This window comes from Lissotriton helveticus, chromosome 4_1 (assembly GCF_964261635.1).
Source record: "Lissotriton helveticus chromosome 4_1, aLisHel1.1, whole genome shotgun sequence".
Lineage (NCBI taxonomy): Eukaryota > Metazoa > Chordata > Amphibia > Caudata > Salamandridae > Lissotriton > Lissotriton helveticus.
In genome coordinates this window covers 1,933,288,769-1,933,315,361 of record NC_136063.1, presented here as the reverse complement: position 1 = coordinate 1,933,315,361, position 26,593 = coordinate 1,933,288,769, and the positions used below count along the sequence as shown (strand labels likewise).

Below are 26,593 nucleotides of genomic sequence, written 5' to 3'. Positions count from 1 at the left end.
AGTGCACCCGGGGGCCATCGCTGTTTGGGCTGTATCCACATCGCACAGACCGAGTGAGCCGCCTGGAGAGGGGTTCAGCGTTGTCCCATCCCCCCTCCCCCCAGGAGCTGGGGCGGGCGAGCAAGACAGGGACGCAGAAGAGAGGAACCCGGGCCGAGCTGAGAGGGTTGCAGGGCCATAACCCCCACCACAAGACACACGATGGCGGGCCAAAAGGGGAAAAAGGGAGAACGCACCCTCCCCGAAATGCTGGGCAAAGGACAGTTGAAGGGGGATAAGAGACAATCATCCCCGGGCGCACCAAAGCCCCACCAAGAGGCAAACGAAGGGGAAGTACCCATCACCAAATCCTTCCTGAAGACTCTGTTCAATTCGCTTAGAGAGGACTTCCATACTTTGAAGCAAGAGGTCGCAGTGGAAGTCCGAGAGATCAGGAGAGAAGTTGATGGCGTTGGCGAAAGGGTATCCACCATGGAAGAGGCGGGACACGCAAGGGACGAGGAAGTGGAACAGCTACAGCAAGAGGTAGTACGGCTGAAGGAACAACAAGTCGACCTCCAGGCCCACGCCGAGGATTTGGAAAATAGGTCCCGGCGGAACAACATCCGGGTCCGAGGCGTTCCACCTAAAGAAGAGGGCACAGACATCACAGGGTACCTACAAGCCCTATTCCAAGACATCCTGTGCGAATCTGCGGACTTTGCAATCAGAATAGACAGAGCTCACAGAGTGGGATTAATGCGGCGGACATCAGCGCTACCTCCGGACATCAGCGCTACCTCCGGACATCCTGGCCTTCCTATCGGACTACCCTCTCAAAGAGCGCATCCTCAGGGAGGCACGGCGACAGCAGCCCCTGCGGTTTCGGGGCCACCCGGTGGCCCTCTTCCAGGACTTGTCAGCAATCACACTCCAAAAACGTAAGGCCTTCAAGGTGGCGACAGAGTTTCTGAGGAGCAAAGAGACACTATACGCCTGGGGACACCCCTTCCGCCTGATCTTCTGGTGGAACGGCGCCCTGCATCATCTCCGCTCCCTTCAGGAAACATGCGCCCTGTTGGGCATCAACCAGATTGAAGAGGGCGCATCACCGAAGCCATCTGGGCGGCCGTCTAGGGATGGCTGGCAGCAAATTGTTCGGCGACGGTCGTCGGGAGCAAGTTCAAGGCCTGATGCGCACACCATCAAGACAGAGATGGACAACGCCATCCAAGAGGTGGGCAAGGACACCGCTCTTGCAGACTGATTTGCCTCCGGGGGGAGAAACCATCAGCATCAGTTATTCCGCAGGTCCGGGGGGGGGAGGGAGGGGTCACCACGGGGAGCGATGTGGCTGGACGTCCGCACAGGTAATAAACCACAGACCTGCACTGCAGGGAGGCAGGACTGGGACTATGTTCACTAGTTGGGGTATCACAGGGGGGTGGAGGGAGGGGGGAGTTGGAGTTGGGGGTTCTGGGGGAGGGGGGGATGCGGCAGTTCAGAGAGGGGGGATGTTAGGAGGGTTGTTTTGGAGGGGTGGGGCTTCCCTTTGTCCACTTTTTTCCCCTTTTTTGTTTTCTTTCCCACACGCTACACAGAGCTCTGGAGTCCAACGTGACGGGCTATGGCACTCTACAACCTTAAAGTCCTTTCCCTTGATGTGAGAGGGCTCAACAACCCAATTAAGCGCCGAGCGGTCCTCTCCCTTTTGGAACACTCCTCGGCTGACATTTGCCTCCTTCAGGAGACTCACTAGTTGCCCAAAGACGAGCACCGACTTAGAACATGGGCCTTTCCCACGCAACTCTTCTTGTCCTGTTCCAAAAAAGTGGCTGGGGTGGCAATACTGGTATCCAAATCTTTCACAGGCAGAGTCCTACAGCGAGAGGCGGAGATAAAAGGGCGACTTTTGGTGTATCGCTTCCTGATAGCGGGACTGACATTACTGGTGGGCTCGATTTACGCGCCCAACGAGGGACAGGAAACTTTTCTCCAGACAGCGTTAGCGGCTGCCACAGCCAACACTGAACGACACCTACTGCTTGGGGGCGACCTCAACCTTGTTTCCATAACATAGCTGACCGCTCCTGCCAAAGGTCAGGCCAGGCGGGGGCCCTCTCCAAGTCTGGACATGCACACCTTCGAGATCTAGGCCCCATGGATCTGTGGCGACACATACACCCACGTAGCACTGCATACACTTACCATTCCGGGGCCCATAAGTCCTACGCCAGGCTCGACTACTTCCTCTGCACCTCTGCGATGGTACCGTGAGCGCGGAAAGTGGGAATCTTGCCAGCCTCACTGTCGGACCACTCCCCGGTGGCAGCCACATCCTCTTCCCAGCCGCAACAACCCCACAACGACACTGGCGACTTAGGGAGAACGTTCTCCACACCCCATCGACAGTAGACCGAATTAAAACCGCCATTACAAACTTCCAGACACACAACAACAACACCGACCGACGCGGGCCACTCAATGGGCTGCCCTTAAAAGCGGTCCTACGAGGCGAATTTATTTCCATCGCCACGGCCAACAATCGCGACCGAGCGCAGAAAATGGCCGAAATAGCGCGACGGAGCTGGAGCAAATGCACCAGCGCACGGGGGCGGCGCAGGCTTGGCGTCAATTATGCGCCGAGCGGAAGATGTTAGCCGCGTTAGATCAGGACGCTGCCCTCCGTCTCCGGCACGCCTATTATGCAGGGGGAGACCGGTGCGGACCACTACTGGTGAACAAGCTGCATGAACAACACCAGAGGCAGGGGGTACAGGCCATACGGACGGAGCAGGGCGATGTAGTCTCGGACGACGCTGTGATAGCTTAGACCTTCAGGTCGTTCTATAAATCCCTCTACGCCAGCGACACTCTCGACCGGCAGGCCGGTCAGTCTTACTTGCACGGGGCGCGTCTCCCGTCCCTGATCCAGGCACAGGCGGAGTTTCTTAGTTGACCCATAGGCTTGGAGGAGGTTGTGTCGGCGATCTCACGCTTGAAGCTTCGGAAGTCCCCCGGACCCGATGGGTACCCCGCGATCTTTTACAAAACGTTCTGTCATCAGGTGGCAACCCTCCTGCGTGATCTTTTTAATTCCTTTGCCCAGCCTTGCGCGACCTTCTAGAAGCCGCCATGTCGGTCATACCGAAACCTGGTAGGGATAGGGCCCGCTATAGTTCATATCGGCCGATCTCGCTATTAAACATTGATTTCAAACTGTACACCGGAATTCTGGTGAGCCGGCTTGCACCTTACATGCAACAACTGGTGGAGCCGGATCAGGCGGGCTTCATACCGCAGCAGCAAACTAGTGACAACACTAGGAGGGTCCTCCACCTCATTGAAGCGGGTTCACGTATGAGGCCAGATTGCATGCTCCTCACTATCGGCGCCGAAAAGGCTTTTGATAGGGTGCACTGGCCCTATCTGGAACAAGTTCTGCGTCACTTCGGCCTGGGGGATGTCCTCTGTACTTGTATCTTAAACTGCTACAGGCAGCCTACTGCCACTGTACGCGTCAACGGCCACACTTCCTCTCGCTTCCCAATTGGCAGGGGGACCCGACAAGGAAGCCCCCTCTCCCCTATCTTATTCGCCCTCTATATGGAACCGCTGGCGCAGCGAGTCAGGCAGCACGCCCTTATCAAGGGCATTCCGTTCGGATGTGCCACACACAAAATCAGCCTCTACACGGATGATGTATTACTTTCTCTCACCGAACCGGTCCAATCACTTCGTGCGCTTTTTATTGAACTCCATAACTTTGCACTCGCTTCCGGTTTCAAGATCAATACTGACAAATCGATTGCCCTTAATGTATCCCTGCCACCGGAGATGCTGGGAGAGGTTCAAGGGGAACATGATGTGCAATGGTCCTGCACCACGGACCTAGGAGTCCTTCTGGGCCCCACCATTCCAGCTACCATTGAGGCGAATTATACCAGACTTCGCACGCAGCTCCGCGAAGAACTCAGGCGATGGAAGAGCCACTCTCTCTCATGGCTTGGGAGGACAGCTGCCACGAAAATGACCCTTCTGCCACAGATAATTTATCTGTTCCAGACCCTTCCCCTACGGCCACCGAAGGGCTGGATCCAACAAACACGGTCCGATCTGGCACACTTCATTTGGCAGGGACGCCGCCCACGCTTTAAACATGATATCGCAGTTCTCCCTCCTGACCACGGCGGCGTGGGCGTACCGGATCTCCAACTTTATTTTAACGCAACACAACTCCGAATCTTGGTGGAGTGGTATCAACTGGAATCCGGAAAGACTTGGCTCTTCCAGGACCAGGCAGTAGCGGGCATGCCCCTCCATGGGATCCCTTTTCTCCCCAGGCGCCATCGGCCGCCTAACCTCTACGCGTCCCAGATCACAGGCACGGTTATAAAGGTGTGAGATCGGGTCGCCATCAAACACGAGTTGACATCGTTCCCCTCCCCTCTAACACCGCTATTTGCTATCCCCGACTTCACCCCGGGACTGGACCCTAAGGCTTTTGAGGCCTGGCGACAGTCCCCGTGCAAGGCCCTGGGACATCTTTTTAATTTGAATGGTATCCTCTCCTTTCCACAGATGGAGGACTATGGCATCCCGGAGGATAGCAGGCTATCCTATATACAGGTGCGTCATTGGGCACTCCACCCTGAGGTTCGACCTGGAGCAAAAACGACATCTAACTCCCTACGAGAAATGGCTAATCACCCGCACTTCCGAGAAGAAATTAATCTCAGACCTGTATCAACACCTCTTCCTCTCGAGCACTTACACATACAACGCAGGCAGATGCCGGTGGGAGCGGGAACTGGGGAGGGCCCTCACGCTTAAAGAATGGGGCAGTGTCTATCACAGAGCACGTCATTCCGCATATCATGCTGGACTTTTTTTTTTTTTGTCCTCATAAATGCCCCCAGAAAATGTCAACTCTAGATAGGCTTACTCTGGGCCACTGACACAAACTAGCTATTCCCGCCCTGGAGTTTGTGGATAGCCGACAGAGATCACCCAGAGGTAGGTTGTTTTCCAAATCCAACTCCCAGTTTCGATGTAGCTTACCCCTTAGGGAGGACAGGACCACTCAACCTCTGGCATAATCATTGGACTCATTTGGAATTATTTTTCGCCCCATGCCTTCAATGCGGACCAAACTCGGTACTACTAAGTTGGGCATATCATGCTGGACTGACCGAAACCCTGACTAAAGTGGCCACCTACTTGTATCACACGCCTAAGTGCTTGCATCGGTTTGACCCTCGCATCAGCGTTCGCTGCTGGAGAGGGTGTGGGGAGTTGGGCACACTGGAACATCTGCTCTGGAGCTGCGACCACCTACAGGGGTACTGGGGCACGATATTGGATGACATAGATTCACACTTAGACACCCAACTTCCCCGATTCCCTGCTTACATCCTGCTGGGATTGCCGAATGCCCTGATGTATCCCTTGAAGTCACGGAGGGGCCGCCTGATCGCTATTGCATTAGGGGCAGCCACACAAAACATCTTAGCACAGTGGAGGACACCACAGCCCCCCCCCCACATACAGGCTGGTTACACAGGCTATGGATGGTGCTTGGAATGGAGAAGCTATCCCTGGTACTTGCTGGTCGGGAAGATGAATTCCCGGAGTTGTGGAGGCCATTCTTGACTCTCCTCACAGGGGAGTTCCGTGAACTGAGTTGCCCCCGATACCTACGCCTTCTCCGATTGGCGGACACCCCAATCCCGGATCAGAAGGCGCCCAAGCGCAAACTGAAGCCACGCGCTGATGTTACTCTCACTCATTGACTTTCCTTTTCATAACGGGGTTATCCTTTTGCTTTGTGGACAAAGGGGGCGGGGAGGGGGGAGGGACCTGTTGTTTTGTTGGGGGGTGTTATCTGTGACCTACAACGCCGAATTGCTTCCTCTAGCACCGAGTATACTTATTATTATTGCATTGAAGCTTACTGCGCTACACATGCTTGACACAGTTAGGTCATGTTGTTTTGTCTCTTGTGAAAACTCCATAAAAGATTTAAACCATAAAACAGTAATACATTGTATTACTTTTTAGAAATACAAAAGTGCAGTTTACTGGTAGTTAGCATTATCGTTTTGTATTCACTGAGGTATTACACCTAATGGCCCTTAGCGAGACTGGTGTATACAGGTTGGTTCCCGTTTTTTCAATAAAGTTTTGAGAGACACTGAGCAGGGTAGAAATACCCGGATCGTTTAAGCTAGTCATGTGACTGCGGTCGGTATTGTTGTGTTCTATGCACCCGGAAGAGACGGATAGATTGAGGCAACCGTTAGGTGAGTCGGCGTGGACAGCGTGTTTATTTGGATTTTGCAGGCACGTTTGCTATAGACTAAGGATGACACAGAAGGTTTTTGTCCCCGTTATTGCAGAACCGTGTCGTTACGAGGTTCTTCTAACTCAGGAAGTCATGAAGCCACTAGTTTTTACACGGCAGAAACTTGACTCTTATGTTTACCAACACTGGAGCCAGTACCTTAGCGCACTGTTAGAGCTCGAAATCGGTAAGAGAGACCTGTTAAAAGGAGGATATTGGTTTTAGCACGAACATGTTAAAGTTGCTTTCTTATATTAACACTGGTTTATTAGGGCTCGCGTAGCGAAAAGCCCTTTTGTATGGGGTTTAAAAATGGGCCTGGAAATTCCACACGCTCGTGCGTGTGCATTTCCAAGGTCCATTTTGATTGGGGTTTGCGTGCGTACTGTTTTTTAACAGAACAAGCAAAAGGCCATAGGCGGTCGCGTAGCTCTGCCTATGGCCTATTGGTGTCTGTAATGCGCACCAAAGCCCATATGTCTTCAATTATCGCGGCCAGACACGGCCGCGATAATTGAAGACATATGCTCGCAGTGGCGCACGTGCACCACTCGCGGGCTTTTTACAATGCGATCGCTTTCAGTTTCAGTGCGCTTGTTTTTAGGTTGGTTCGGGTTCCTGATGGTGAGGGAGATGGAGAAGCAGCCTCCAATACAGGTTTCCAGTGTTCGGCAGATTAAAGGCCTCCGCTGCATTGTTCGAATACCACGAGATTATTTCATCTTGTTTCATCTTGATCACGCAAACCGGTGTTCACGCTCCACAATTTAAGCGTCCGTTTACAAAGCTCAGCAGGAAAGCTGAAGAGCGGATTGCTTCCTGGAATTTATTTTTCTCTCCGCTCGTTTCCATTTACACAGCGTTTGGTATTAACCCCCCACTCACCAACCAGAAGTTATTCACCTCGCACGATGTTGCACCTCGTTCTTTTTTGTTGGGGGCGGAATACCTAAGTGGGTCTGGTTGCATATTTTAAAATGAGTAGAAATAGGGCTGGTGCAGGGGCAAGAACAGGACAGCTGATCATTAAAAGGTCTCAGAGACGACCAAAAGTGCATCATGCATGTTATAAAATTAGAAGTTAAACACATGAGAGCTGTTGGACCGTGACTACAGGTAGTTTGTTGAATAATGAACGTTGCTAGTTGGCGAGGAAAGGCATGAAAAAAGAAGAGAAAACGAAACCACCCTCATAAATGGCCCAGAGCTGTTATGCACTCGGAATACGGCAAAGGTGGACAGTTACTTGATGTGCCTGCTCTGCGGTGCCAGCGGGGTCATGGCACAGTTATCGGGTACCCCTATTCTGTGATGCCAGCAAGGTTAATTTTGATTCTGCAAGGATCATACATTTTAGGAATTTCCCAGAGCATTAGATCTTCTTGAAGTCAGGATATAATGACCTTCCTACATGTGCGAGTTACGGTTGTTATAAAGTGCTGTTTCAAGAACCCTCTCTTCTCGGATGGGGCAAGTGCAGATATGACAAATATTTATGGTTGGGTAGTGGCAGAGCCGGCAAGCGGTCTCGCTGACATTCCTTCTCCAGGCCTGGAGATTGCATGCAGCGTGTGAAGAAGCTGCCTTATCGATAATTCAACAGTCCCAATTTTGCCTTTAGACTAACAGTTCCACAATCTACAGTTTGGGCTTTCGGATTCAGGCATGTGACCTTTATGATAGCAGCGCTTTATTGTCAAGAGAGGAGAGCGTCTTCTCTGTTGAATTTATGGTTCTGTTGAAAGATGGCTGGGTAAGAGTTAAGGTCCAAAGAGTCGCTGCCTAAAGCGTTGTTAATTTTGATCTAAATAGTCATGTGCCTGGATGTTTCCTGGGCCAGAGATGGCTTTCCACATGATTCAGCTGAGTGAGGAAGTTGGCTCCTTTTTCAAGTTGTAGCAGGTTTTTAGTTTCAAATGTGTTTTATTAATTTTGAGAGCAAAAATAGGCATCGCGCTACAATGTAAATATATCAGGCATACAAAGCGAGCGAGACAGACAAGCGTGTCTTCTCTGTGAATTGAATAGAAGGTGAGATGGATATACCAAAGTAGCGGTATGATACCAAGAGGGCAAATGATAGGCAATGTAAGAGAACAAAACTGGAAGAACAAAACCCAAAAGACCCCCCGCCCCCCTTGTAGCAGGTTTTTAATTCCACTTGTAGCAGGTTTTTAAGAATGCACCGAGGCTGTTTACATTCTGTCACCAAAGGCCTAACTAGAGGCGTATTTGAGCTGGAGAGGCATGATGTGGGAGATTAAACACTCGCCGATCAGTGCCAATTATGGCTTTGTCTATTTTTAATCGCGCTTTCCCTCAGAGGGCCTCCGCACCATATGTTATGGAAGGACATGTTTGGCAGCCATCACATGTGGGAGCGGTTGGAGAAACAGAACTTTTAAAGAGTTCCTTAAGGAGCAGAAAACATTTGCAAGGGTGTTGTTTTTCCTTTGTATCGAGCTGCACTGTTTGTCGAAAGTAACACTTGAATCAAAGATCACGCCTAAGTGCTTGTATTCTGTGTCATGCTCCGAGGCTGAGCTGTCCAAGCAGAATGTGAACATCTTCCTCTGTTAACTTGCATGGTCTTTGAGTTACTAAGATTGAATTTGAGCCCATGTTTTTCTGCATATGTACCTGTTGAGTGGTTAAACAAGACAACATTGTTAGCGTACAGTATGTGATAGGGCCTAAAATCGAGTTGACATTTTTGAGTAATGAAAACAGCTGTGCCAGTTACAGATTGAAAAAGTATCGTGCTGAGACGCATCCTTGTTTGAGGCAGTTATTTATGAAGATTATCCTTGAAACGGATGCACCATATCCCATCCTAGAACAAGTGTTAGTGTAGAGTAGTTGAATACAGCTGAGTAGATGTTATGCTGGACTGCATCAAAAGTGGAGCGGAAGTCCACAAAGCATAAATTTAAATTCACAGGAACAGCATCTGGCATGATCTATTAGCAGAGTGAGCATTAGAATTTTGGTTTTGTGCCTGTGTTCTTAATGAACCCAGTTTGATACAACATAATCCGTGAGGCAGTCTTAGCCCAAGCTGTTAAGTTGGCCAGTAATTAAGGGCGTGGCAACACATTTTGTCTCCCCATCTAGGAAGGCGATTAGCTAGTAATTTGAAGGTACATATTTATTCCCACCTTTGTAGATCGGGGCTATAATTGACACCCGCCAACTATCAGGTATAACATGGTTGAGAGCAACGTGGTTATACAATGAGGACAGCTGCGTGACCCAATATTGGGGATTCTCTTTAAAGATAGCTTGCAGCAGCCCATAAGGCCCCAGGAACATCACCCTGCCACCCACAGATAATTATTTTTCCCACGACTTTCAGGAAGATTGGATCGTGGGGAGGAACAACCAGCGAAATTGGTATCTTTATTTCTTGCGACCCCAGGCTTTTTATTTTTTGCGACTCCAGGACCGAAAGTAAAACTCTGAATAACTTTGTTTAACGCTAAGATGTTACACAACTACAGATGTGTTTCTGCCTTTCAGGCCCATTGAGTCATATGGTTCAGCTTCCTGGTCATGTTCTACCCCTCTAACAGGGACGGCGGTATTTGATGCTTGTTCATTTATACTGTGTCTGTCGATCGCTTTCAGTTTTAACCTGTGGACTCCAAAGTGCCTTCCCTAACATCACTTGACAAAAAAATGATTGGGGCTACTTCCTATTGTCAACACGCTGTTTACGTATTCTTGGATCAGGTGTATGTTTAGTAGTGACTTAAGTGGACTGTTTACATCTTCTTGAATCAGGTGTATGTTTAGTAGTGAATTAAGTGTTAAAAAAGGCAAGTCAATGCTTGGGAATATACAGACCGTACCAAGTTACCGCGCTGTTGGTGTTCAGCACCATGTATGTGCTAAACCCCCAACTAACTCCCATTGCATGAGAGCACCTGATCACCTGCGAAAGAAAACGCCACCGGGCAGAGCGTTCATCAGTCTTGTCATCTGCCTCCGTGAAATGCACATATCTTCGTACTCAGAATCAGAGTCTGACATCTGTAATCACAAATCTAACTTCTTTTTCACACATGCACGTTGAGGTTGCCAAATGGCGCCATGTCTTCAGGAGCACCTTATTGTATTGTATTCTATTGTATGTGGATTTGTAGAGCGCGGTTGCTGCCCAGGGGCGTCCAAGCGCTAGGAACCAACAGAGATAATTGGCGGAAGTAAGAGAAAAACTAGCGGAGAATTACTGTGAGGAGTTGAAGAGGAATGTCTTTAGCTGTTTACGGAATAAGGAGAGATTGGGGTTGGCTCTTAGATGAAGGGGAAGGGCGTTGCACGTCTTGGAAGCGTTGTGGGTGAAGGTCCTGCCGCCTGATCTAGCCTTTTTTATTCTATGTGCGGTGGCCAAGAAGGCCTGGTTTGAGCGGAGGTTTCTGCTAGGTTGGTAGTGGGAGACTAGGCCACGGGTAACCTTACTCCAGTAATTTTATTTTCCTTTTGAAAGCCCTCGTAGTCCGGAAATTTAACCCAAATGGGAGTAAACTGAGGTGAACTACAACTCCCAGAATGCAGCATGCTGGTAAATGCATGCATGGGACGTGACAACGCAGTTCCAGATGACTTAGAGACCTTGATGTGAATCTGTTTGCGAGAATAGTGCGTTTCAGCAGTCTCGTGAAATAATGGCGAAATTGAGCAATACCACCGCAGCAAGGGGGCCCTTCATGACCACACAATGTTGACAGAGTGGCAGAGTGACACTCGGCAGCCGCATGTCCTCTCCTCTCCACTGCACCCCACATGGACGTCTGAAGACTTAGACATGTAAAGCTGCTGCTGGCGCTCCAAAGGACGCTGCGCTTCTGGAGTTTGGAACCCTATAAAGCTTTCGAGTAAACTGTCATGTCTCAATTTACCCGCCAAGGCTTGAAAAATACGAAGCTGACGAGAATTTACATGGAGGGGTTTTATGGGGAAAGGCATCTGTCATTCCTGTTGTGGAGTGTGACAGGCCCAGGACAGGACGCAGCATAGAAGGAGCCGCTCTTCCATCAGCTCCCGGCACTGTAATAACCTTTCACCCTTCCTTTCAGTCTCTGGACATCTGAGGCACAGAGGGGCCTCCTGAAGGCTGCGACTTCAGCCCGCTCGCCCCACATAGATCAGACGCGCCTCCTGTTTCCCAGTATATACACACTGGCAAACAAGCATTGGCAAAGTCAATAATTATCGCCTGTATCAAATGCAATAATTCTCGCCTGTATCAGTTACAGGCTGTGGCAATGTTTTGTAGCCGTAATGTACATCAGCCCAGCTAAAACGAATTCAAGCAAGCATTGGCAAAGCCAATAGGTCCCGCACACCAGAGCAGGTGACTTTGGCAATGTTTTGTAGCCCTGTTGTACAGCAGCGCAGCTAAAAGTCATGAAAACAAGCATTGGCATCTATTGGATTTTGTCCTTTTTTTTTCTTTAAGAGCTGCTGTGCAAAACAAAAAACCAAAAAAACCGGGGCCAGATGTTCCATAGAATATTAAGCAGAATTGAAAAAAGATCCTTTGTGTTGTTTTGAGCCACTATACTTTTTTTGCCTGCAGATGGTTTTGACTTTGAGAATGACCCTGTCAAAAATTGCACAATGATTTTTTAGGACTGTCAAGTCCTTCTTCTCAAGTATTTGTTGCCACTTATTCCAATTGCAGCACTCTGTTTTAGTAGCTGTGGTGGAAGGCGTTGAATGCGTTTGGGCTTCAGGTTTGTTTGTAAGCATGTGATTTCCTATGTTTTTAAATGCATAACCTCTGAAAAAAATCTGAATTAACAGATTTTCTTTGTCTGTTTTTGAAGCTATGTTGTGAATTTCACTGTTTTTGTTTACAAAGGGTCAGCACATCATCTAAAACTTTGTTCAAACAAGTCATATCAGTTCCACTTTATTTACGAGGAATATATTCTTGTATAAATCAATGTATGTATGTCTAGTGTGACTGGGGGATTCAGTTGCTGCGTCAAAATGGAATTTCTGGTGTTACTTGTTATAACTTTAACTCCACACTACTCTACAGAAAGAAGCTGGAAGAGTTACGGCATTGTTTGCATTCCTTACGGGCCACGTGACACCCAGTTGCTTCACTTCCCTCTGCCCGCCCGCACGACCTCCCTGGATGTTCCAGCTGCAGGGGAGGGGGCTCTCTGCCCCTGCAGGCTTCTGCTGTATCCCGGTCCCTTTCTCCAGTGCTTTTAATGGAGAATTTTCAGTGTATGTACCTGCTGTGAGCTCAACCGCTGGCAGTGCTTGCCTTATCAATAACATTGCTGTGCTCCTTAGAAATGCCAGCCCCCTTTCCCTGCATTGAAGTCGGGTAGGCGCTCCACATCTCCCGATTCTTACTCCCCAGAATATATGGCACTATCTATCCCATTGACGCTATAAAAGCGGCGGTGGCTTTAAAGCGTCAGTACTTGTTTCATCTGGAGTATCGCTGATACTGCCCAACTGAAAGACACCTTTTGCAGCACTTCGCAAAATGTGCATTAACATCAGAACACATCGCCCAAACATAAACACCACAGCAATTAACTATATTTTATTGCCTTGTACAGTAGTTAAACACAGAGGGGCAACATATCCGCGCCTGTGGCAGCAAGGTCAGTATGGGGTGGGGATACAGTTAAAAACAACTGTAAACGTAAGGTTAAGCACAAGCCCCTGTAGTGGATGCCTTAGCCCATTTAGCTACCAAACTATGTCTGTATCTGTGTGTCTGTGTATCTCTGTGTGTCTCAGTCTGTGTGTGCGTGTCTGTCTCTGTGTGTGCGTCTCTATGTATACGCCTCCGACTCTGTGTGCGCGTTTCTGGGTCTGTGTGCATGTCTCTGTCTTGTGTGCATATCTCTGCGTGTGTTTTTTGCTGTGTGCGCGTTTTCTGTGTCTGTGTGTGCATCTCTATGTGCGTGTTTCTGTCTCTCGGTGCACATATCTGTCTGGGTGTGCGTGTCTCTATCTACGTGTATTTTTCTGTGTATACGTCTCTATCTCTGTGTGTGCGTCTCTATATGTGCATTTGTCTCTGTCTGTGTGTGTGCGTCTCTATACGTGTGTCAGTCTCTATGTGTGCGTGACTGTCTGAGCATCTCTGTGTGTATGTTTCTATGTGCGTGTCTGTCTTTCTGTGTGCGTTTGTGTGTGTTTGTCTCTATGTGTGTATCGGTGCAAGTGTCTCTCTGTATGTTTGTCTCTGTGTGTATGTCTACTAATGCGAGACCTGTTGCATTGCAAATGCTTGTTTTTTTAGGAATACACTTGCAGAAGCTTGCGCTTGTGAGTATTTCTCATAACTTTGGTCACTCTTGAACCGGTAGACATTCAGGCACATAGCATAACTTATGAGCATATTTTAATACTCTGTTTATCAGCACCGATAGTCACCTTGTTGAGAAGCACAGTGGAAAACAGGTATTCTAACTCTAGTATGCACAGAAGTTATGGTTTCTCTCTCACAAGTTCGGTTTCGCTTTTAAGCACAAACACCTTTAAACACTCTTTTTCTTTCAACCGCAAATCCTACTAATACAAATGTAATTCAGCACCTGACACTTGATCAGGACTAAGAATGGTACCTGTGTTGTGTTTTTATTGTAGTGTCCACCAGAAGGACGAAAATCAGCAACTGTGCAAGATATATAAATATGAAAATGTAACCCCTGAAGAAGGGTTTTTCCAAACCCGAAATGCATTGGGCTTTTTCTGTTTCAACCCCTTGTTTTAATCTTCAAACAATATTCAAACAAAATGTATCTTGTGTAAAAAGAACACTGTAACAGTAACTAGAGTGCATTGAAAACTTTGGTTTATAAAAATGTTTTTGAATACAATTTTACTTGGATCAAACATTGTAATACTGTTGGTGTTGAGTGATTACAAAAACATTTACGCATCATTATAATGTTTGAAGTTACGAAACCTTAGGGACTTACGCAGAGTGCCTTGCATACCTGGGTGTTCCCAGGCCCCCACAAGTGCGATGTTTTGGGTGTGACACCCCTGAAATGCATTCTTGATTTGGTCACTGGTTCTGGGGACCCCAAGTTGGATCTGATATGCCAGTGTTGGTTTTCTTGCCTTGCCAGAGGTTTTAACTTGTTCTCATTTTGGATCTGGTTCTTAAATATATGTAGTAACGATTTTAACAGAAAAGTATTATATCTACACTCATACAAGTACTTCTTGAATGGGTGCAAGTGTAATACATTGTATGCCTTTCACAAACATTGACAGTAGAAGGTTTGGCAGGCTGTTTCTGGCTCAAGCTTAGATGTATACTGCTGGCAATCAAAGACCTAACAGGTGATGATATGAATGCTTGTAAATAGTCTAATCAGTGGCAATCACTTCGAGTAGCATTCCAACACATTGTTCTTCGCCCACTGTGTCACTCTTGACAGAGGCACACCTAATGCAAATCAATACTGATCTTGGTCCTCATGGAATTGTCCACCCGAACCATGGTCATCTCACTCCACCACCATACAGCCCACTGATTTTTTTTTTTATTTGTGAAATTTGAGATTTACACCCCTGAATCTTAATAGCTAAACTGCGCCCTTGAAAATACCCCTTATTAATCATATTAGTTTTCCCCAGCGCAGATAGCCTTTACTTAGATTCAATCCATAGTTTGCAGTAGGACGTTTGTAGTCAAGATGAAACCTTGGATAAAAAACCTAATAGGTTTAATGATAGCATCATCTCAGTATATAATAGTCTGTTATAAGTCGTTTCAACACAATATCATTTAAACACAGAGCAGGCAATCAAAATACATTAGAGCTATAACAAAACATGTATAATTCATATAGAGACAGATACAGAGGAGGCCTTTTCCATTTACCTATATCTTTTTCCCATTAATTTACTTTTGGGCTTTCTTTTTGTGTCCAATGTATGCTTTTCCACCTTTTTGCAGAGACTAATCCCAAGGCTAGGCTAGTGCAAAAGTTAATTTTGTAAATATTTTTTGTTGTAAACATATGCCATAAAAATAGAAAGGAGAAAAAAAGACAATATTTTACCACATAAACATGGCCACCATATACTGCAATAAATATTCTAAATAAAAAAAATCTGTAATTTGGCTGCTTTACTAGTGATATTTTTCAGCTGCTCCATGCATTTCTGTGGTACTATTGTTTGCGACGAGGACAAGAAAAAAAATCACACATTACTCAAGCAAGCAATCCCAGTCAGCAATATAACAATGTCACTTGAACACTTTATAACAGCAACTTAAAAAAGTAGATAGAAAATATATCCCCATCTGAGTAGCAGATATGCGGGGAAAATAAATAGCTGGTATTTAGTGCTACAGTAAAAATCAGCTTTTTCTCTGAAAAAAACAGAACTATGTAAACCATGTGCGCAGGTTTTTTGCATTCATTAAAAGTGAACAGGAACCCATGGGTAAAGTGGGCTGATTCATTGTCCCTTGCTTTATGCTGTGGTGGGCGGAGGCAAAATATGAATTACTCTTTAACCTGCCAATGGATAAACCCCGCTGACCAAAAGACCCTTTATGGGTGTGGATTATGTATTACTGTTTTGCAAAAACATTAGTTTGGCTTGACAGTTCACACTGTCCCAGAGGCCATACCTAAAAAACGGTCTACAGGATCTTTGACTGAACACTATCAACTGAGGCTTTAAAGTGTTCTTCTATGAGCATATGGAAAATACCAAAAAATAAAAAAAATGCATACATTTTGTATGGAAGCAGTACCACAGGGACAAAGGGGCATTCATTTGTGTGGGCTAATGTTTTTGGAAAGCTCAGCTGAGCCTAGAAGACACCAACTATAAAATGGTTAAGAACTTTCTTGATTTATTTATTTTATTTATTTATAAAGTTTTATATAGCGCAAACTTGATCCTGAAGGATATCCGAGCGCTTTACAGTTTGAGGGAAATGAAGGTAACAGATCAGTACATGAGTCAAATAGGGAATATACATAGGCATTGAATCAAATAGTGCACACATAAAAGACAATTTATAAACCTGGAGTAAGTGAAGAATAGGCTAGTCGATGAAACATATTAAACAAAAGGGGAGCAAATACAATAGTAAAATACAAGATTGACACCACACTGTAGTATGTCTGATGCAATTAGAGCTGACAATCGCTCCTCTTGTTAAGGTAAGAACTTATTCATGAGGAATCTTTTTGCTTCCAATTTGAAAGCAACCTTGGAAGAGATTCTATGGATTACCGGTGGAAGAGAGTTCCAACTTTTTAGTGCAGAGCCCGAGAAGGCTCGTTGGCATGTTCTCTTTTTGCGGAAGATCTGGGGTATCAAGAGGAGGGAATTAGCACTCCTCGACGGTATACCCCCTCCGGATTGTTCTAGCTTTTGCGCAAGGTAGTTTGGGATTTTGAAGTGGAGGGCTTTGTGCGATAAGCAGGCAATCTTTAGTTGAATTATAGCTTCGTAGGGCAGCCAGTTTAGAGATTTTAGGACCGGGGATATGTGGGCGCTTCGCTTAGTGCCCATTATCAATCTGGCCGCCGTGTTCAATGATGCCTTTAGAGGGGCCAAAGTGTATTTGGGGAGGCCACATAGCATAGCACTGCCATAGTCAAGCCTTGGTAAAACAAGCGCTTGGACCACTTGCTTGAAATCTGCTTGAGGTACGAAAGGTTTGCGATTCCTAAGTGTTCTCAGAAGGTGGTTAGCTCCCTTGCACACACTGCTAATATGAGTCTTCATATTCAGTTGTTTGTCCAGGGTGATTCCTAGAGATTTCGCTGAGTCAATAATGCAGGGGGAATAGTTGAAGGCGGTGAGTTGGTTCAGCCAGAGGTCAATATTAGGAGTGTGTTTCGGGGGAGAAATGAGGAGGAATTCTGTTTTGGAGGTGTTTAGCAGGAGGTGGTTCTCAGTTAGTCAGTTTTGAGTAGTCAGTAGGGTGGAGTTGAGTGACATGATGTTATCCGGGGAGGAGATTTTCAGGTAGGGTTGGGTGTTGTCTGCATACATATGGAAGCGAATGTCCATGGATTTTAATACATTAGCTAATGGTTCCAGGAACAAATTGAAGAGAATGAGAGACAAGGAGGACCCTTGGGGAACCCCCATGGTGACTGGGGATGGCTGGGAGAGTAAGTGGTTCGCCTTACCTCTTTGGGACCTGTGCTCGAGGAAGGACGAGAACCATTGCAGCACCTTCCCAGAGAGGCCCATCCTTTGCTCCAGAATATCTAGGAGGTTGTCATGATTGACAGTATCAAAAGCAGAGGAAAGGTTGAGTAGTATAAGGAGGAAGGATTCATTTTGATCAAGCATTATTAGGATGTCATCCATCACGTGAGTGAGAGCCGATTCAGTGATGTGCCCACTACGAAAGCCAGATTGGTGTTGGTCCAGGAGATGGAAATTTTCGATGTGCGCACATAGTTGTGACAGGACGCATTTTTCCAGGAGTTTGGCTAGTGTGGGGATGCTGGAGATAGGGCGGAAGTTGTTCAGATCTGTACTGTCTGCTGTAGGTTTTATTAATATAGGTGTTACCTGGGCCTCTTTTAGGCATTCTGGGATCTTACCTTGTAACAGAGATGCATTGACGATCTTTGTCCAGATGGGGGAGATTGTATCCTTGATTGCTTTGAAGATGGTGGGTGGTAACGGGTAACTGAAGTGATTAGATGGGTTGATACTCCGAAGAACCTTTTTGATGTCATTTTCATTTAGGGTGGTAAATGTGTCCCAGGAAGCGTTGTGCTTGATACCCCAGCTACATGGTGCAGCACTGTTTGGTAAGGCCAGGGGTGTTGTCGGACTATTGGGTATTAATATAGCCCTCCTGGTTTCTAGATCAATGTTAATAAGTCTAGTTTCCTCAGTAAATATATATGATATATTGATATATGGAAAGATCAGTCAACCCAGCTATGGTTATAATTCATTAGCTACTTTTAAAAGAAATATGGGTTCTGACAGAATCATCTCCTTCCGAGTGCATTAGAAGTCAACTGGGATTCTTATAAAATGTCCTATTTTCAATGCCTCATTGATGCAGGTCCAAAGCTCTCTCTATCTCACAAATGAAATTCCTCAACATTTCCATGCCATCTAGGTTAAATGGCTTCTCCAAAGGTTTCAGTATTTTAGCCTGTTTGCAAGTGCTGCAAGCAGATGTCCCTTTTGGACCCACATGACCTTTCTATGTGGTGCCTGGGATCACAGCAGAGCACCATGGCCTAAATTATCGTGTGTCCACGCAGTTGCACGCCATAATGGAGCAGAAGGTCAATGCCTGCAGGGAGAGTTCAAAATGTTCTCCATCAGCTCAAGGTAAATCTACCAAGAAATCTTACCCATAAAAACACAAAATGTGCTATGGAAAGGAGAAATCTTTTTATTCCTCAAGAAAATGGTCCATTCCTGGGACCATTTGAAATCTTTATGATGTTCCCGGATGCCAAACCTTCCTCGTTGTAACATTTGATTCCAGTCCTGAGAAGCTGCAGCACGCAGGGCGAGGGCTTCCGAAGGCACTGCTGGATCTGTTCAGTGCAGCTCCATACCCTTTGTACTGCCTCCCAATGGAGAGCACGTTCCTGTGGGCTTGGCTACTCAGGCAGCTGTGACACATTAACTGCCAAGTATGCCGCTCCATGGACCCTTGTCCCAGTGCCCAAGAAAAACTGATAGCTTGCCAAAGTGATGGGCCCAATTTGGTCACAGCCTCTTTTGTTGCTCATAGAGATGCCTCCCATGAAGCTTTCCCCATCTGAAGAAAGTATTTGTGCAGTAAGAGTGAAGGCGAACTTCAGTGATGTTCCCTTGGCAAACATCAAGATTCACCAGTATGGGAGAGTTGTTCGGCTCCGACTCCAATGTCTCCAAAATATCTGGCCCCACAAAATATTATGATATGGAGGCTGGTAATATCCCTCCCCAGTCTAATACTGATTGATGCAGGTTTATACCTGGACCATAGGAAATGTGAGTGCCCTGGCCATTTTACAGGAAGGGGCCGACTCATCCATCCCTTCTGACCCTGCTTCAGAATATATTTCCTTAGTTACAACTGCGGTACAAACAATATGAAGCCTTGGAGTTAACCTTGTCTTCTGTGGAGGCAAAGTCTAACATTCTGACTGAGATCTTGCAGCCTTCGTCCTCATGATGAAACCACTACCTCCATTCAACGAGGCTTTCTTGAATCACGTCATGGTGGTATAGGGGAAAGCCTTTGCGGGCCAGGTGCACACACAGTTATCCAGATGACATAGGTAATCCCCATCCTTTCAAGTCTCAAAGTCCTCCGAGATGGAAAACATGAATGCCTCCCCATGGCACCTTCTTATAGAGTTGAAAAACCTTTCCTGCATGGGCAGAACAATCTTCGCTTTTGGGAGTCTGTCCCTCTGCAGCGATAATGTCACCTGCCTTCAGAACTGATTTATTCATTCTTTATGGGAGCTGGTGAAGCTTACCAGGATTAGCTTGCAAAAACACATGAAAAGCCATTTACAGATCTGGTCAATGACTCATTCAACAGGTCTTGAAGTACAGCCAAGCTTTTTGCAGATACCTTTGCTCTGTGCATGACTGTCACGGTGTGCGTAGAAACATTCGATCTATTTAAACAATTTGTTTACCTCTACCTGTAACATTTTGATGCTGGCATATCCACAAATACCAGTGCATTGCTCACAGAAGAATCAAACCTTGCCTAGTAAATTATCTTTGTTGAATGGACATGTACACTGCCATGATCCCTATCCAAGCTAAAAATGGTTCTAGTTATTTTAGCAGCCAATTAAGTTTAAAATCAAAGACTGCACCAAGATGAGGGAATGATTCTGCCCTTTCTGTTTTTGTTGACATAGATGTCCTTTCTTTTGGTTTTAGTTTGACCATAAGCGTTGGTCTTTGATTTACTAAGATTTCTTTGCAAGCATAATGTATTCATGAATTCAGCATTTTTGGACACCAGTCTCTCTCACCCTTTGGCTGTCTGAGAAATTTGGATGACATCATCAGCATAAATACCTCCACTGACCATTTGTATCCTAGCTGAAAAGGGCAGCACCGTTTTAGACCCAACTCAAGGGCTGGCCCAAACAATTCAACAACAAATGCAAGAGCTACAACATTTACAGAGTGAGAACTTCTCTTTAAAGCAGATGCTATCTGCTAAGAAAAGGGATATTCCGCAATAAATAAATCAAGGATTTGTAGAGCATGACAAATCACGTGTGCGGCTCTCAAGACGTTGGAGTGGCTAACTGCTTCGTGGTGATCTGTTCATTTGAACAGCCAGGTCTTGAGCCCTTTCCTGAACTGCCGTAGTGAAAAGGTGGTCCTGAGATGCAGGGGAAGGCCACAGAGGGAAGAAAGCTTTGGCCGCCAGCTCTGAAAGGAGCATCCTCCACTGTTGCTTCAACAGATTAGAGGGGTGTCTGCAAGGAAGAGGGAGCCAGTTTGTAGCTGTCTGATCGGTTGGTGGAAGGTCAACTGTTTATTGATGTAAGTTGGTCCTTTGTTGTGCAGGGCTCTGTATGTGTGGGCCAACATATTGATCTGGCATCTCTTCTGGATTAGGAGCCAGTGTAGCTTCTTGAGGTGGGGTGAGATGTGGGTTTGCCATGGGAGGTTGAGATTTTTGTAGAGCGCGTGGGTGCCTCAGGGCTTCCCAGCGCTTGGAGAAGCAGTTGCTGGAAGTGGTATAAGTGGGACAGTTATCAAGGGAATAGCCATGACATGAGCTTTTTCCTGAAGCTGGGTTCTTCTTCCAACAATCTCAGCTCCCTGGACATGAAGCTCCACAGCTTCGGGACCAAGTTTGAAAATGATCTGCCTCCCCGTCTTGATCTCTTGATTCTAAGCTTTCCTATAAGGTGGTCTTGTTGATGACCTGAAACATCTCTTTGATGCGTATGGGGAGATGAGCTCTTTGATTCTAATCAGGCCGCTGCCATTCATTGCTTTATGAGCCAGGCAGAGAGCTTTGAATGTAATCCTGGCTTCGATGTGCAGCCAGTAAAGCTGAATCAGGGAGGTCTTTACTGATTGGTGTCTTGGAATTTTGAGAAGTAACCTGGCCACCGCATTCTGTACAACTTGCTGTCTGTTAGTAACATATCCGAGTGATCCTAGAGAGAAGGAGTTGCCATAGTCCAGATGATGTAAAGTCCATGTGATCTGACGGTGCTGCCCAGGGGGTCATGTATGTGGTGAAGAAGGTGGGGCTTAAGGACGATCCTTGGGGGACGTCGCAGATGATCTTCTTAGTTTCTGAGGTAAATGGTGGGAGACCTATTCTCTGGGTTCTTACGGTGAGGTTTGAGGCGATCCATTTAAGGGTGTTTCTGTAGTAGGGGATCTCTGTGTATAGTCATAATCTAGTGAATAGTCCCGCTCATGTGCGGGGACCCCGGAGCAATCAAAAATAATCTCTTAAGCGGTCTTCTTTGCAGTAGTGCATAGACACTTAAGAGGGAATTAAAGACCGCTAATGCAGCCTATACATGCAAGGCTACACTGTCCAGTACTTCAACTAGAAATGCAAAGGATATTCCACCAATATCACATTTAAACCTGTCTGCCAGATTTCACCATGGAAAACACTTCCTCCTTCACCAAATCCTTGGAATGATAGAGAGGAAGGACAGGACAGACAAGCCCCCATAGGCTGCCATTATGTGGCTTAAAAAGGATACCGTGCCTTTAAGGAAACTTTCCAGAACTCTCCTGGTATCCCAGAATGCACAGCAACTCCCTCCACTTTCAGTTCTTTTTTCCGGCTCCCGAGGCCACGGAGGTCGTGCTCTCGCTCAAGACGGAGAGATATGTCCAGGAGTCGCCGTCGCTCGTCAACGAGGTCCATACAGCGACGTAGGAGGGACAGGTCTAGATCCCTCCACACGGATTCGTCCAGTGCCAGGGACTACTCGCCGACCCTGACAGACTCCCCTCGGACGAGGGTGTCCCCAATCGACGACAATAAAAAAGAAATTCCTTTCTGTGTGTTTTGAACTCTTAGATGTAAATTAATTACACAAAACCATTTGTTTAGACCACTTTCATAATTTTACAAAGCCCTATATAAGAATTTAATTATACCATAAGCATGTGTGTATCTTAATAATCATTTATTTTATATTAAAACAGACTTAAAATAAATGCATGTTTGTTCATCAGACAATAAAGAATTAATTACATCCATTATTCATAATAACATTGCATACAAATACATATTCCACAATATACAACAATAAAACCTTTTTCTTCTCTGTTCTTATACATAAAAATAATCTGTGTTGACGCGTTTCGGTGCTTCGTTTATTAAGGTACACCTTCCTCAGGACAGAATCATTTAAAAACATAGAATCTTCTTTCTAAAAAAGATACACAAAATTAATATCATAACACAATATGTAGTCATTTTTAACAATCTAGCGGGCTGATCAAGTGAAAGGGCATAAACAGATCTTACTTCTTATTAAATTCGATTTTATGGGTACCAGATGAGTATCCCTGGGGTCACATTTGACGTAGAACACAGTTTCAGTTGTTTATCTCATCCGAAAATCTGTGTAAAAATATTGCTCAATTTTAATCATAAAGTATATCTTTTTATTTTAATAGTAAATCCATAGGTCCAGATATACACTTACTGGATGCATGGACTGCCGTGCTTTACTCTAGGTTGCACCAGTAATAGGACTCTCAGGTTTTGTCAATTTCCACCTTTGCTGACAGGGTTTTTTTTGCCTCCTCTGTCTCGTCCCCAATCGACGACATTGTCTCCTTCCAGGTGGTTTTACTGCGAGGATCGGCTAAGCTGGGCATCACACTTACGGTGCCCGCGCCCCTGACTTCTGTCATCTTCGAGACCCTGCATAAGAAACAGTTGTCTAGCCCCTTGTTGCCGTTGGTGCCTGGGTTGGTGGAACCGGCCATGGAGCTCTTCCTCACCCCTCCGGTTACGAAATCAGCTCCTTCCAGGCTGCATAACAAGTATTGGGCTCCTGACTCGGATCAGGCGTTCCTTCGCTTGGACCCTGCTCCGGACTCAGTGATTGTGACGGCGGCGAGGAAGCAACATGCCACCACTCTGTCATCGACAGTGCCTCCTGACAAGGAGAGCCGCTGGATGGATTCGGCGGGAAGGAAGATCTGTGGGACGGCCGCCACGTCTATGAAGGTCGCTAGTGCCTCAGCCTTGTTGGGACGTTATGATCGGTCCCTATGGGAGTCCCTTGCACGGCTGAGACCCTGACGGCTGTCGGGTTGGAAAAGCCGAAGGAACAGAAGAAGACCTTCGTTCCAGAGACGGTACGGGGCGCAAGGTAGAGGGCAAGGTCGACAGGCTGGGCAGCAACAACAACCGCAGCAGCAACAGTTTCAACGACGCACGTTCCAAAAGCGCCAGAGGGGCCGCGGTGGTCAGCAGTCTTCATCCGCGACCAAAGGCCCGGCTGGGTCTAGGCCCTGAGGTGCTTCTTCCCCCTCATCCGTTACCCGCTCCGGTGGGGGAAGCATCCAACATTACCTAGCAGAGTGGAGAAACATTACTCAAGACAAGTGGGTGCTGAATATTGTTTGCAATGGATACAGTCTTCGGTTCACCAGTCCGCCTCCAGCAATTCCACCGGTTGCCTCGCAGTTTCAGCTACGCAAGCTCCAGGCGGAGGCCGACACACTGTTAAGAAAAAGAGCAATAGAAGACTTCCCTCTGTCTCAAAGGGGAAAGGGCCTTTACTATCGCTTCTTCCTGGTGAGGAAGAAAGACAAGAACGAGTTCAGGCCCATTCTGGATTTTCGACAAGCAAACAAGTGGATTCGCAGGGAAAAGTTTCGCATGCTGTCTTTGCACCAGATTTATCCTCAGCTGCAAAGGGGAGACTGGCTTTGCGCGATAGATCTGCAAGATGCATACTTCAATGTGCCCATTGCACGGAAACACCGGAAGTTACTGCGCTTCCTCGTCGGCACCAATCCCTATCAGTACACCGTACTACCGTTTTTGGACTGAAGTCTGCACCCAGGACGTTTTCGAAGTGCATGGCTGTGGTGGCAGCGCACCTGCGAAAGAACAAGGTGTTTGTCTACCCGTACCTGGACGACTGGTTGTTCAAGGCCTCCACCTTCCAGGAAGCACAACTGCACTTCAACAGGACGGCTGTCCTGCTGAATCAGCTGGGGTTGCACATAAATATGTCCAAGTCTGTTCCGATCCCGGTCCAGTGCATGCAGTACGTGGGAGCCTCCATCAATAGGCTGTCAGCAAGCATGTCTCCTTTGGAGGAGAGACGCTTATCACTCCTTCGGAAGGCTCAGGCTCTCATAGCTGCTCCATCTACAACAGCGTGGACGGTGTCTTATTTACTGGGGTTGATGGCCTCTTGTATCTTCCTCACCCCACATGCACGCCTGCACATGAGGCCGTTGCAGGAATGCTTGGAGGATCTATGTGACCAGAGGAAAGGGTGCTGGGACAACAGGATCCAGTTGTCTCGTCATGCCCAACAGTCCCTGAGATGGTGGTGCTCGGCAGAGAATCTACTCAGGGGGGTTCCTTTCCACAAGGATATCCCACCTCAGACTATCGTGACGGATGCGTCTCTCCAGGGCTGGGGAGCGCATTCAGACCATCTACAAATCCAGGGAACGTGGTCTCCAGCAGAGTCCACAGATCACATCAATTTCCTGGAACTCAGAGCGGTTCACTTGGCATTGAATGCCTTTCATCCGTCCTTCCAAACCAACTCCTTGCTTGTACAGACGGACAATACGACCACGATGTATTACCTCAACAAGCAGGGGGGCTCAAGATCGCGCACACTGTCAAAGGAAGCGCAGGCGATCTGGCACTGGCTGTTAGCCAGAGGACTGACGATAACGGCGACTCATCTGCCAGGTGTGCAGAATGTTCAGACGGACGCCCTCAGCAGACTGCGTCAGGAAAACCACGAGTGGGTCATAAACGACGAGGTGCTCGGCGTCTACTTCGCCATGTGGGGCACTCTAGACGTGGATCTGTTCACCACCTCCGAATACAGCAAATGCCGCGACTTTGCCTCGAGGTATTATCAGCCGGGGACTCTGGGGAACGTGTTATGGATCAGCTGGTCGAACAGCTTTCTGTACGCTTTTCCACCCATTCCCCTGATTCCGGCAGTGCTCATAAAGCTGGCCCAATCCCGGGCGCGGATGATCCTCATTGCTCCGGAATGGCCCAGGCAGTGGTAGTTCACGGACCTGCTTCATCGGTCGATCCTGCCTCATCGGTGGCTGCCGTGTCGGCCGGACCTTCTCACGAAGTTCGGAGGGCAGATGGTGCACCCCAACCTCTCGTCGTTGAGTTTGGCGGCATGGCTCCTGAGATAGTGCAATATGGCCACTTGAATCTTCCTGAGGATTGCATGGACATATTGAAGGAGGCTACTAGGACCTCTTATGCTTACAAATGGAAGAGATTCTGCATCTGGTTCATGTCTAAGAACTATGATCCGACGACCTGCAAGGAAGATGTCATCCTTCCATACCTTCTGCATTTAGCTCAGTCTGGACTTAATTTCCATTCCATTAAGGTTCATCTGGCTGTGTTGACTGAGTACAGAAAATGCCCTTCGCAGACATCCTTCTTCCAGATTCCTGTGATTAAGGATTTTTTGGAAGGGTTGAACAAGGTGTTCCCTCCTGTTCGGCTTCCTTCGCCTGCATGGGAACTGAATGTGGTGCTGTCCAGGCTGATGAAGGAACCTTTCGAGCCTATTCACAAGGCTTCACTGCAGCACCTGTCTTGGAAGGCGGCGTTCCTCGTGGCCATTACATCGGCCCGCAGGGTGAGTGAGATTCAGGCATTGTGTTGCCAGGAACCTTATACTGTATTTCATGCTGCTAAGGTTGTTATGCGTACTCACCCTAAGCTCCTTCCCAAGGTGATTTCTGATTTTCATGCTAATCAGGCTATAACTTTAACGACTTTTTTCCAGAATCCTTCCACTCCAGCGGAAAGGTCTCTTCATTCCCTGGATGTCAGAAGGGTGTTGAAATTCTATCTGGATAAAACCAAAGACATTCGCAGGTCTGACCAATTGTTTCTCAACTATGGGTCAGTTAGGACTGGTCTGGCTACTTCGAAACAGTCCATCTCTAGGTGGATTGTGTCTTGTATCCAGCTCTGTTATCAGAAAGCGAATAAGACCTTAGGGCGTAAGCCTAAGGCTCATTCCACCAGGGGCAAAGCGGCTACAACAGCTTTGCTTCGTAATGTTC

At 47.1% G+C, this 26,593-nt stretch overlaps 1 protein-coding gene across 3 annotated transcripts in view; it reads left to right on the top strand.

Moving 5' to 3' along the window:
- Positions 1-26,593, top strand: part of ARHGEF6 (Rac/Cdc42 guanine nucleotide exchange factor 6) — a 1,071,863-nt gene that overhangs the window by 366,106 nt on the left and 679,164 nt on the right. The gene's annotated exons all lie outside the window — the stretch shown is intronic.